The following is a 14317-nucleotide window of genomic DNA, read 5'->3' on the forward strand; positions in this document are numbered from 1 at the left end:
GCTAACATACAATGTAATATTAGTTTTAGGTGTACAATACAGTGATTCAACACTTCCATATATCACCCAGTGTTTATCACAGCAGGAGCACTCCTTAACCCCCATCACCCATTTAACCCATACCCCCACCCACCTCCCCTCTGCTAACCATCAGTTAGTTCTCTCTAGTTAAGAGTCTGTTTGTTGGTTTTCCTCTCTCTCTTTTTTTCCCCTTTGCTCATTTGTTTTCTTTCTTAAATTCTACATGTGAGTGAAATCATATGGTGTTTGTCTTTCTCTGAATGACTTATTTCCTTTTGCATAATACTTTCTAGTTCTTTCATGTCATCACAAATGGTAAGATTTCATTCTTTCACATGGCTGAGTAACATTCCATTTGTGTGTGTGTGTGTCATTTTTTTATCCATTCATCAGTTTAGGGACACTTGGGCTGCTTCCACATCTTGGCTCTTGTAAATAATGCTGTAGTAAACAGGTGCATGTATTCGTTTGAATTAGTGTTCTTGAATTCTTTGGGTAAATACCCACTACTGTAATTGTTGGATCATATGATAGTTCTATTTTTAACTTCTTTTTTCCATTACCTCCATACTGCTTTCCAGAGTGGCTGTAGCAATTTGCATTCCCACCAACAATACACAAGGGTTCCTGTTTCTCTCCATCCTTGCCAACAATTGTGTTGTTGATTTTAGCCATTTTGACAGGTGTAAGGTGATATCTCATTGTAGTTTTGATTTGCATTTCCCTAAGGATGAATTATGTTGAGTATCTTTTCATGTGTCTGTTGGTCGACTGTATGTCTTCTTTGGAGAAATGTCTATTGATGTGTTCTGCCCTTTTTAAGTTGGATTATTTGGCTTTTGGTGTTGAGTCTTAGAAGTTCTTTATATATCTCAGATACTGACCCTTTACTGGATATGTCATTTGCAAATACTTCCTCCCATTCCATAGGTTGTCTTTTAGCTTCATTGTTTGTTTCCTTCACTGTGCAGAAGCTGTATATTTTGAGGAAGTCCCAATGGTTTATTTATTTTTTTTGTTTCTTTTCCCTTGCCTCAGAGGACGCATAGAAAGAAGTTGCTATGGCTGATGTCAAAGAAGCTATTGACTGTGTTCTTTTCTAGGATCAGGAGTATTTCTTAACCCTGTCTTCACTGTGATAGGAAATGGGCTCAAGAAATGTCCTAGGGATGGATCTTTATCTTAAAATTAAAAAAAAAAAAAAAAAAAAGGTAGATTTAGGCCCTGAAGTAATGCCCAGACACCTACATTTCCAAGCCTGTCTGTATCACCTGAATTCAAGCCACCCTGAATTCCTTTTATTATCTTATTTTAGCCTTGCAGTCTTGACTGATTGTGGGAACTAAAAGTTCAGCAGATAGTTGGTTATTGGGCCTGGGCTCATGGGATGGATCTGAGCTTGGAGACCCAAAACTAAAGTACTCAACGTTCAGCTGTATATTGAGTAGAGAAGATTACCCACCAAGAATGGGTTAACTGAGAAGAGAGCTAAGGACAGAACCTCTTAGGAAACACCAGTGTGTTCAGAAAGGGTGGAGGACCTTACTGCCCAGCTTTTACATATCCGAGCACATATAGAAAATAACATTTGCATGGCACATTGCGGGCAAGTTGTAAGAGATTTAAGGGTTTCTATATGGGCTTGGTAAAATTTTTCATTACTTTCTGTATTCATTTCCTAGGACAGCACAAAAAGTATTGCAGACCAGGTGGCTTTAAACAATAGAGATGTATTGTTTCAGTTCTGGAGACTTTCAGTCCAAAATCAAGATATTGGGAGAGTTGTGATCCTTTTGAAACATGTAGGGGAAATCCTTCCTTGTGTCTTGTGGCTTGCCAGCAATCTTTGTCTTTCTTTGGCTTGCAATGGTATAACTCCAATATCTGCCCTTGTCGTTACATGGCATTCTTCCTTTGAGTCTCCTCTGTCTTCAGTAACCATCTTCTTGCAAGGACACCCGTCATATCAAATCAAAGAGTCCACTCTACTCCTGTATGACCTCAACTTCATTAATTTCATCTGTCATGACCCTATTTCCCCATAAGATCATAATCTGAGGCACTGGTTGTTAGGACTTCAACATATCTTTTTTTTTGGGGGGGGCGCAGCACAATGCATTCCGGAATAATTTCTTTTTATTCCATAACTACAATAAGAAAATTAAAAGTATGGGTGCTGGGGTGCCTGTGTGGTTCAGTGGGTTAAAGCCTCTGCCTTCGGCTCAGGTCGTGATCCCAGGGCCCTGGGATCGAGCCCCACATCAGGCTCTCTTTTCCGTGGGGAGCCTGCTTCCTCCTCTCTCTCTGCCTGCCTCTCTGCCTACTTATGATCTCTGTCTGTCCAATAAATAAATAAAATCTTTAAAAAAAAAAGTATGGGTGCTAAATATTGAATTTATATAGTATTGCAACAGACTTTCTAATATCAGATTTTATGTTTGCAATGGAATGGATAAACTTTCTAATAATGTATAATCCCTTCAGATTATTTTTCTCTTCCAAAGCCTTCAATTATTTTTCTCTTCCAAATTTCTTTGAATGAAGCTATGAACAGGAGAATATGCAACATGATTCAGAACACAGCATAGCAGGACATAGATAAGGTGATCATTTCAGGTAAGACGATCATTTCTCGACATCTTGGGGAAAGAGGTGATCTGTATTTCTTCATAAACACTGTTTTAAAGATGTAACTCATATGATTCTCCAGGAGCTGGAGCCCAAGAGAATGCATTGGGGACCTATCATCATCTGATGGGACATCAGAGGCAGTCTCTAGGGAGAGTTAGGGAGTCAGAGGCTGTAGGAGCGTCTGCCTCTGCCAGGAATGTCAGGCAGTGACAAGCAGCCATGGAAGGCAAGAGGGAATGGCAGCAATGTCTGGTAGCTCTTTTAGCATCTTCATCACAAATATTCAGTGGGATTTAGGTGGTGGCATTGCCACTGGGGCCTGAGAGGCAGAGGGAGACTTCTCCTCCGTGGGGCAGAGAGTGCACCTCTCTGCTTGAAGAGGGAGAGGAGGGCCATTGGGAAGCTAGGAGTGAGGGAACAAAGGACTTTCACTGACTTGGTGACCTCCGCTGGGCCGCAGCTGGGCATTAAGAGCAGGTCAAACCCAACCACTTTCAGGAGGAGACAGGGCCTGATCACTGATAGGTTTTAGAAGTTTAAAGCTTTTCTCTACCAACGTAGCATCCCAGGAAATTACTGAGCTGGAGTAGGAGGTCTGATCAAAAGTATTTTTGCAGGGTGCTTGTGTGGCCCAGTGGGTTAAAGCCTCTGCCTTCAGCTCAGGTCATGATCCCGGGGTCCTGGGATTGAGCCTCACACTGGGCTCTCTGCTCTGTGGAGAGCCTGCTTCCTCTTCTCTCTCTGCCTACTTGTGATTTCTATCTGTCGAATAAATAAATAAAATCTTTAAAAAAAAAAAAAAAAAGAAGAAGAAAGAAAGTGTTTTTGCAACCAATTTAGCACTGCTGCTCTAGGCCAGGATCTTGTTCTTGGAATCCACGGTCCTCGTGACCAGCAGAGTTCTGTTGGAGCTAAACACTGTGGGTGCCATGACTGGGGGCACATTGGCTTGAGAATCAAAGTAGTGAAAAGGTAGACAGAGATGTTACAGGCTTTAAGGCCTCTCAGCTGGTATATGAGGGAGTCGGGTTCTAGACGCCCACATGCCCTGTCATCTTAAAACAGATGTGGCTATTTTCTTCTGTTCAGAGAAGATTGATTCTCAGATTCTTGATCATCAACATTGGTGAGAAATTTACTTAAATAATTAAAAAAAAGTAAGGGGGAGCATGTGTAGCTCAGTGGGTTTAGTGTCCAACTCTTGATTTTGGCTCAGGTCAAGATCTCAAGGTCATTAGACTAAGCTCCACACTCAGTGGGGTGTCTGCTTCTCTCCCTCTTCCTCTCCCTTTGGCCCTCCCTTGCTGGCATGTGCATGCTCTCTCTATTTCTTTCTCTAAGATAAATCTTTGAAAAAAGAGAACATTTTTATAAGCACTCAGAAGTTTATGATGTTTAAAACTATATTTAAAGGTATTATCACTCATTTTTTATTGACAAATATAATAGTACATTTCCTGTAAAGATGAGAATGTATTTTGAATCCAATCAAATTTTCTCTTTTCTAGAAAAAAAAAAATTTTTTTAATTTGAGAGAGAGAGAGAGTTCATGAGGAGAGGGAGGGGGAGGGGGAGAGACAGAAAGAGAGAGAATCTCAAGCAGACTCCCTACTGACCATGGAGTCTGACATGAGGCTCAATCTCACAGCCCTGAGATCATGACCTGAGCCAAAGTCAAGAGTCAGTTGCTTAACCACCTGAGCCACCCCAGTGCCCCCCACTCAAGTTTTCTCTTGAATGCATTGTAAGGATAGTTGTCCTGCAACTACCTTGGAGACTACTGGAAGTGTAGGTGGCACTATATATTTGAAGACAGAAGTTGGTCCTTTGCTGCTCCAATGGGAGGGAACCACTTCTACCTTCTCCACCATTACCGTGTTCTACTCTTTTTGGCCTTGCCAACCTAAATAAAGTGACAAACTGAGGCAATCTCAAAAATGTCAAAAAGGTAAGTTTTTAGGGCACAGCAGAGGAATTGCAGTTCAGGACATGTGAATGGTGAAATGGTAAAATGGTAAAAGGCAAGTCCCTTGAGGGTTTGGGGAGGACTGCATTTATGGGCAGGAATGTAAAGAGAAGAGAGCTCAGTTAGAGTCTGTGGAAACCAAAACCAAGTGGAGACCAACTTTGAAAATTCCCGAGAAGACAGAATCAGTCCAGTCACACAAACAGCTCAAGTCAGCTTATTTTGTGAGACCAGCCTGAGCCGGGTCATTTCTTACCGATGCCTCCCGAAGCCATAACTGGAACTTCCCAAAGTTGATATGAGGCAATCCCTGACCAATTCCCTGTCATTTAAGAAAATTCCAATATTATCAGTGTTCTATGAATCAGGCATTTATAGGAAATCGATATCCCAGTCCTTAAGTTTAATATTCCTGCAGACACATGTGTGAGATTTTCCCATTTTATATCCTTCAGTTCTATTTTAGACTAAAATTCCTTCTCATGCTACTAAAGTCTATGTGCAACTTGTCCTTTACTTGAGCTACTCAATACAGCAGTGAGTTCTGTGTGTTGTGGAAAGGAGACACACTTTCTGAAAGGCAGAGAGAGACCATATCTTACAACTTTTATGACAGTTTATTGTTATAATTGTTCTATTTTATTATTAGTTATTGTTGTTCCTCTCTTTACTGTGCCTAATTTATGAATTAAACTTTATCATATGGGGAAAAAATGATATAGAGAGAGTTTGATACTACCTATAGTTTCAGGCATCCTTTGAGGGTCTTAGAACGTATCCACCATGGATAAGTGGGGGCACTACTGGAGGTTGCTGGAAGGTTGCCCCAGTGAACCCAGCTCTACCATTTTAAGCCTAGATGAGGTTTACTTCAGTGTTCAGCCAGAGGAGGAGCATGTTCTAGAGAAAGTGTTCCTAGATAAAAAACTTGCTTTCCTTTCCCATCATATTTTCATGGTAGAGCAGTTAAACTGGGAAATAGACATGTGTAGATTTGAAGTGGTGTCAGGCAAAGCTACATGTAATTACAGTTCTATATCCTTAAATCCTGGAATTGAACCTACCTTTGAAATCAAACCATTTCACTTTGTTCACAGAACTATACGATTACAACTATGTGGACCATTTAATAGTTGGTTTATCTTAAGAAAACATAAAAAACTATTTTTGAATGACTATTTCCACTTTCCGAAAACTGATGTCAGAGTAAAACTGACACCAAGTTAATGTAACTGTCCCTCAGAACAACGTACTGCTTAAAATATAATCTACGAGAAATTATACTAGTTACCAAACATGCTTAGATACAGCCTTAAGAAGAACATGTACTGGCAACAGGCCTCTGGGGGGGAGGACAATATAGGTCCTTGAAGCCAAGCAGCTGGGAATGCCTGGCTTGATCAGGATGGAGCCCCGCCTGCTTCATTTTCCCGTTATCTCCCCTTGCCCAGAGAGCATCAGCAGTTAGTTAGACAATCCTTTTGTTTGGGTTTTCTCACTATAGGTCATGTACTAGTGACCAGACGTATCTTGCCTTTCTTCTTACGCATCTACAAGACTCATGGTCACTGTGTAACCTATTCCAGCTTCTCTGTTGGTTGTTAATCACTTTCTAATAAATATGAGACTGAGGAGTTGTTCAGGGTGACAGTCTTTTCTATTGTCGTCCCCTGCCCCCATTCTCTTGCAGCTGATTTCTTTGTGCCTCATTCTTCTCCCGTGTGCTGTCAGGAGGTGGCAGTTAAGTAGGCAAGAAAGACTTTACTCACGCCTGTTGCATTAGGGGAGAGATGTCAGAACTAACTCGGAACTAAAATTCACTGAAGCAGAAAATGTAGGGCTTTTTAAATGCTGGGGTTAGGTAGTGGGAAAGTACTAAAAAACATTTGGGTGGGGATCCATAGGCCATAAGTTTGCTATTTGGCTTTATCCAAAAAAATAATAAACTCGTAAACTCGTAATTCTGTAACCTGGAGAAAGGTGCCCATTGAAGTTAGGCTTTGACCCTCCCACTGGAACTGGAAGAGAGGAGTGCTAACTTCTTTGATGATTAATATTTCAAAGAGTTGGCTCCCAAGTCATTGAGAAAGATATTCCTGGGTTGCAAAACCAGGAGAATGCTCTTAAAAGATCTACCTCAAAGGCTCAATGAAATCATTTACAATTATAAGTTTTCTAAAGAAAATGAGCTAAGAGAAAGGAAGTCAGGGGCTCCAGTGTGAGGAAGAAGACTATCTGAAGATTAGTCAGGCTGAGGAGAAAGGTTAAGGCCATCTCTGTTGTTGGTCACATGATGAATTTTCTTTTTTTTTTTTTTTAAGATTTTATTTGTTTATTTGACAGACAGAGATCACAAGTAGGCAGAGTGGCAGGGAGAGAGAGAGAGAGGGAAGCAGGCTCCCCACTGAGCAGAGAGCCTGATGCGGGACTCGATCCCAGGACCCTGAGACCATGACCTGAGCCAAAGGCAGCGGCTTAACCCACTGAGCCACCCAGGCCCCCACATGATGAATTTTCATTTAAAATTGAAATAATATTTGCTCAATTTATTTACTCAGTAGTATGTCAAACTCTATTTTTTGTTTTCTGGAATGAAAGTGCCATCTATTTTAACTTTTGCAAACCTCATGGGGAGAACATTCTGCATAGACTAGAACATTCTGCTGTCCAATCCAGTAGCCACTAGCCCCATGTGCCTACTAAGCACTTGACATGTAGCTAGTGACCCTGTGGGACTGAATTTTTAATTTTAGTTGATTAAATTTAAATAATCACATGTGGCTAGTGGCTGCCATATTGGACAAAGCATCCTCCAAATCTATCTCACAATCAGTTTTTCTGCTTCTGTCTTTAAATCGCTTCATCAAATGTAGTGTCTATGACCTGGGCTATCAGTGGAGCACAGGAATACTTACATTCAGTCCGCAGGATGGTGGTGAGAATTAAGATATTGTATGTAAAGTGTAAAGTGCCTTCAAAATGCTTCCTACAAAAGAGATAGCCAACAATGCTGGTTTCCTTTTCAGCCTCCTTCAGGGGAGCACAAAATCACTGTGGCAGGGTCTTTACAGTCTAGAACACAATAAACAATAGGGCCTTGGTTAGGTGGATGTTTAGGAACAGATGTGCTCATGTTCATCCTTGTTTCAAGGCAAAAAGAACTCTTGCTCTTCTGAGATGCACAAGAAGTTAGTTAATCTTGAACACAGTCACCTTCTTTATATTGACTTCAATAAAAAAGTCAGATGTTAAAATCAGAAATTGCAAGCATTTGGGTTACTCTCAATATTGATTTAATATTAATCATCTATTGCATGATATTGATGCACTCTTTCCCATGGAATATTGAAATAAACAAAAGCTAGGTAAAGACTAAATCAGAACATACATTGTCTGAAGTTTCCTCTGATCCAAATAAATGATTTTATATTATATAGATTATATGTGTGTGTTTTTAAAAGAATGTATCTCTTCTACGGACAGTGCATTTTACCTTTAAAAATGTGGGATACACAGAAGAGGAAAGGAAAAAAAGCATATATAATGGAGGAAAGAGAATAAATTTGGCAAACAAGTTTCAGCAGAGTATGAAGATCTTGGCTACTGCAATTAGCCTTACTCTAAAGGGCAGTTACTATAGCCTAAGCCATCAGGAATTCTATTACCAAGCTGTAGATACAAGGCTGGTTTCTCCCAGATACTTTTCTCTCCTATGTGTGATGTTTCCTCCTCTGTTGGTCACTGTCATGTATTGTCACTTGTGTTCAATAGTGTCGTCCCAAATTTCCCTTGGGAATTGTACAGTGATAAGTTGTCCCTAAGAGATGGTAATATTTTTATAACTTGATCGGTGTATTTATATGAAAGAATAATTATTTTGAATAAACTACATTTACCCTTCTGATTCAAGAGTTTGGAATGTTCCATTCAACCAAAAGCAGAATAATGGAGCATCTGATCTCAGATCCCACCACACTGACATGTAAGAATAAATGAATTTAGTAGTTTATTTCATTGATTTAAATATGCAGATGTCATATACTGCCTTTTTATTCTGAATCTTAATGCCAAGCAGGTATGATCCATTACTCAAGAGCTTAAAAAGTTTCTTTGTTTAAGCAAAATTTACTTAACACAATACAATTTTATACAATATAGAAATGATGAGGCCTGGCTACATATCTCTAAAATAAGTGCTAATAATCCATTTAAGATATTTAGTTTACAAAATAATTATATTTAGTTCACAGAATAAGACACAGCTACAGATGTTCCTCAATTTACAGTGGGATTACATCCCAATAAACCTGCCATCAACTGAAAATATCATAATTTGAAAGTGCATTTAATACAACCTAACCTACTGAACATCCTCACTTAGCCCAGCCTCCCTTAAACTGCTACAAACACTTACATTAGCCTATAGTTGGGCAAAATCATGTAATACAAATCCTATTTTGTGATGAGGTGTTGAATATCTCATGTAATTCACAGAATACTGTACTGAAAGTGAAAAACAATGGTTGTGTGGGTACAGAACGCTTGTCAGCGGATTGGTTATGTTCGCCTGTGATCACGTGGCTGACTAGGAGCCCAGCGGCCCCTGAGCAGGGTCACAATAGAGAATGTGCCACACATCACGAGCCCAGGAAAAGATCAAAAATCAGAATTCTAAGTAGTTTTTACTGAATGTGTATTGCTCTGGTGTCATTGCAAAGTCAAAAAATTGGAAGTCAAATCATCATCAGTCAAGGACCTGTGTGTGCATAACAATGATTCCTTTGCTAGATAAACAGGAAGGAAGGAAACTAAATTTGCCTGGTAAGTTTCCTGTGCCAGGTGCACATATAGGAAAGACTCTTCTAATCCTATTTTGTGAAGACATTTCTAGTTCCCATCTACCCTGTGCTGAATTCCCTTGACATAACATAACATAAAGTCACCTTTATGTTGTGATGACTGATTAAACATACTAATATTTTATATTCTACAAATATATAACTTGATTTCACTTTCAATTTCTATACCAATTAAAAAGCACATTAGTTTCTCACAGATAGCTACTGAACTCAGCATAGACTTTTATGCACATTATCTAGGAATATCCTTATTTATAAGCATTAAAAAGCTAAACAAAAAAAATTAGCAAAGATTGGGAAGTGCTTAAGATTTCAGAAAAAAATTCTGTGACAATGTTAGTCCCTTATAATAATTTAGAAGCCTTGATATATTGTTAACCTCTGATTCATAGATAATCCTTTTGCAGAATATCTTTTGTCCACATATCTAAATGTAACTCCTCTCAATCTGAGTTAATCAATCAATCAAGTAATTAATTAATTGTTCACCAGTATCTGATTTACATTAACCCCTTAAAAGAAACTTCAGGATTTGATTTTTAAAAATTATTTTTTTTGTAATTTCATTTTTTTCAGTGTTCCAAGATTCATTGTTTATGCACCAGACCCAGAACTCCATGCAATATGTGCCCTCCTTAATACCTACCACCAAGCTCACCCAACTCCCACCAATCCCCTTCCCCTCCCAAACCCTCAGTTTGTTTCTCAGAGTCCACAGTCTCTCATGGTTTGTCTCTCCCTCCAATTTCCCCCAATTCACTTCTCTTCTCTACCTCCCAGTGTTTTCCATGCTATTCCTTATGCTCCACAAGTAAGTGAAACCATATGATAATTGACTCTCTCTGCTTGACTTATTTTACTCAGCGTAATCTCTTCCAGACCCATCCATGTTGATACTAAAGTCGGGTATTCATTCTTTCTGATGGAGGCATAATATTCCATTGTATATATGGACCATATCTTCTTTAACCATTTGTTTGTTGAAGGGCATTTTGGCTCTTTCCACAGTTTGATGACTGTGACCATTGCTGCTATGAACACTGGGGTACAGATGGCCCTTCTGTTCACTACATCTGTATCTTTGGGGTAAATATGCAGTAGCGCAATTACAGGGTCTTAGGGTAGCTCTAATTTTAATTTCTTATGGAATCTCCACACTGTTTTAAAGTGGCTGTACCAACTTGCATTCCCACCAACAGAGTAAGAGGGTTCCCCTTTCTCCACATCCTCTCCAACATTTGTTGTTTTCTGTCTTATTGATTTTGGCCTTTTTAACTGGTATAAGGTGGTATCTCAATGTGGCTTTGATTTTTATATCCCTGATGGCTAATGATGACCAAGACCTGATGGATTCCCTGGAGAATTCTACCAAACATTCAAAGAAATATTGAAATATATTTTCATGAAGAAATATATTTTCATGAAGCTGTTTAAAAAAATAGAAACAGAAGGAAGACTTCCAGATTCTTTCTATGAAACCGGCATTACCCTGATCCCCAAACCAGGCAAAGACAGCAACAAAAAGAAGAATTTCAGACCAATATCCCTGATAAATATGGATGCTAATATTCTCAACAAGATCCTAGCTAATAGGATCCAATGTACATTAAAAAGATTATCCAGGGGTGCCTGGGTGGCTCAGTGGGTTAGGCCTCTGCCTTTGGCTCAGGTCATGGTCTCAGGGTCCTGGGATTGAGCCCCACATCCGGCTCTCTGCTCAGCAGGGAGCCTGCTTCCCCTTCTCTCTTTCTGCCTGCCTCTATGCCTACTTGTGATCTCTCTCTCTCTCTGTCAAATAAATAAATAAAATCTGAAAAAAATAAAAATAAAAAAGATTATCCACCATGACCATCTGGGATTTATCCCTGGGATGCAAGGGTGGTTTAACATTTGCAAATCAATCAATGTGATAGAACAAATCAATAAGAGAAGAGAGAAGAACCACATGGTCCTCTCAATTGATGCAGAAAAAGCATTTGAAAAGATACAGCAGCCATTCCTAATTAAAATGCTTCAAAGTTTAGGGATAGAGGGAACATTCCTCAACTTCATAAAATCTGTCTATGAAAAACACACAGTGAATATCATTCTCAATGGGGAAAAGTTGACAGCTTTTCCTTTGAGATCAGGAACACGACAAGGATGTCCACTCTTGCCACTGTTGTTCAACATAGTATTAGAAGTCCTAGCAACAGAAATCAGACAACAAAAATAAATTTTAAAAGGTATTCAAACTGGCAAGGAAGAAGTCAAACTCTCTCTCTTCACAGATGACATGAAACTTTATATGGAAAACCCAAAATACTTCACCCCCAAACTACTAGAACTCATACAGCAATTCAGTAATGTGGCAGGATACAAAATCAATGTGGAGAAATCAGTTGCTTTCTTATACACTAACAATGAAAATACAGAAAGGGAAATGAGAGAATTGATTCCATTTACCATAGCACCAAGAACCATAAGATACCTGGGAATAAATCTAACAAAAGAGGTAAAGGATCTGTACTCGAGGAACTACAGAACACTCATGAAAGAAATTGAAGAAGACACAAAAAGATGGAAGAGCATTCCATGCTCATGGATTGGAAAAGTAAACATTGTTAAAATGTCTATACTGCCTAGAGACATCTATACTTTCAATGCCATCCTGATTGAAATTCCACTGCATTTTTCAAAGAGCTGGAACAAACAATCCTAAAAATTGTATGGAACCAGAAGAGACCCTGAATTGCTAAGGAAATGTTGAAAAAGAAAAACAAAACTGGGGGCATCGTGTTGCCTGATTTCAAGCTTTACTACAAAGCTATGATTACCAAGACAGCATGGTACTGGCACAAAAACAGATACATAGACCAGTGGAACAAAGTAGAGCCCAGATATGGACCTAACTCTATGGTCAAATAATCTTCGACAAAGCAAGAAAGAATATACAGTGGAAAAAAGACAGTCTCTTTAATAAATGGTGCTGGGAAAATTGGACAGCTATGTGTAGAAGAATGAAACTTGACCATTATCTTACACTATACACAAAGATAAACTCAAAATGGATAAAAAATGTCAATGTGAGGCAGGAAGCTATCAAAATCCTAGAGGAGAACATAGGCAGTAACATCTTGGACATTGGCCACAGACAGCTCTTTCAAGACATGTCTCCATCAGCAAAGAAAACAAAAGTGAAAATGAACTTTTGGGACTTCCTCAAGATCAAAAACTGCACAACAAAGGAAACAGTCAGCAAAACAAAGAGACATCCCACGGAATGGGAGAAGATAGCCGCAAAATACACTACAGACAAAGGGCTTATATCCTAGATCTCAACACACTCAACAGATCTCAACAGAACTCAAGAGATCTCAACATTTCAACATACAAACTCAACACACACAAAACAGATAGTCACGTCAAAAAACGGGCAGAAGACATGAACAGACACTTCTCCAAAGAAGACTTGCAAATGGCTACCAGACACATGAAAAAATGTTCGGGGAGGTTCAAATAAAAGAAGATTCTGAATATATTCAAGGTGTAAGGTAACAAGTAGCTCCTATAGAACGTATTCTCATTTTGAGGTGATTTGTATCAGCTAATCCTATCATGGCTAATACTATAATAGTTAGACTAATGCGTTCCAAGAATGACGTCTGGAACATTGCCAATATTCTTTTTTCTTTGTTTGACTCCTTTCACAGTTCATGATATGAACTTTGCTTAGACATTCATATGGAACAATTACCACCACAATCATTGTACAATTTGCTTTCTTCATTGAAAACTTTCCATTTTATAGTTTTGAGGTTTTCATTTTTATTTTCACTTGCAGATTATAGGAGCAATTGCATTTGAAACGGGTATATTTCTGTGTGCACTTTCCAAGGCATTCAGCTAGGATTAAGGGATAACGTCTCAGCAATTGTGTGAGTTCACATTCTTGGGTTCCAAGCAATAGTTTCAGAAAAGTTTTCTTTTCTTTTTTGTGATTGCCACATAAAGAAATCCTATTACAGAATCAATTCCTGTCATGAATGGGCTGATTCTATCATAGAATCACAGAATTTTAGAGTTGGATCTAGTCCAGCATCTCACTCAGTTCAAGAATCCATATCTAGCATAATTTAGCACCCTTGATAAATGACCATCTAGCCTTGGCTCAAGTGAGGGAAAGTTCATCTCCATAAAATCCCCCAAATCTTGCTCTGTTTATGGCATAGTACAAATCCCACTAAATTTAGAAACAGGCTGGATTATAATCCCAGTTCAAGCAAGCTGAGGTAGGGCAAAGTTACTTATCTTCTCTGAGCTTTTTTACTTCCTTGCCTATTTCTGTCCTGTAAGTGCTCAAAGGATAGCTAATGATAAACTATGAACATAAAACGAGTTAATATAAAATATGCTTTGTGACTGATACCCCCACCTCTGCTTTTTCTGTCTCCACAGAAAGAAAATTCTTTTTTTCTGGTAAGCCCCAAACTGCCTCTCCATAAGTTAATTCATTCAATAAAGAGTTATAGGAACACTGTCAAGGTACTGTATATAACTGTGAACAAGGTAGAAGGAGCCACATTCTCAAGGAAGCTATATTCCAGTGAGAAAACACAGTCCAACAGTCAATAAGTAAATGAATTAAGTTTAAAGGGAAAAAAAATCAAATGAATAGAAAGCAATAACGTGTTTTACAGAAAATTAAAATAGGGTAACATACTCATTACTAGGTGGCTACTTCAGCCAAGACATTGCTGAGGAAATCTCATTTATGCTGAAATCTGAATGACAATTATACCTCTTGATCCTCCTCATGCTTTCTGGAGCAGCCCACTTAAAAAGAAAGAAAGAAAGAAAA

General features: G+C 38.8%; 1 pseudogene; it reads right to left on the reverse strand.

Moving 5' to 3' along the window:
* The window catches only part of LOC131833645 (chromobox protein homolog 3-like), a 47268-nt pseudogene that overhangs the window by 13164 nt on the left and 19787 nt on the right, over positions 1–14317 (reverse strand).

Source organism: Mustela lutreola, chromosome 6, assembly GCF_030435805.1.
Source record: "Mustela lutreola isolate mMusLut2 chromosome 6, mMusLut2.pri, whole genome shotgun sequence".
In the NCBI taxonomy this organism is placed as follows: domain Eukaryota; kingdom Metazoa; phylum Chordata; class Mammalia; order Carnivora; family Mustelidae; genus Mustela; species Mustela lutreola.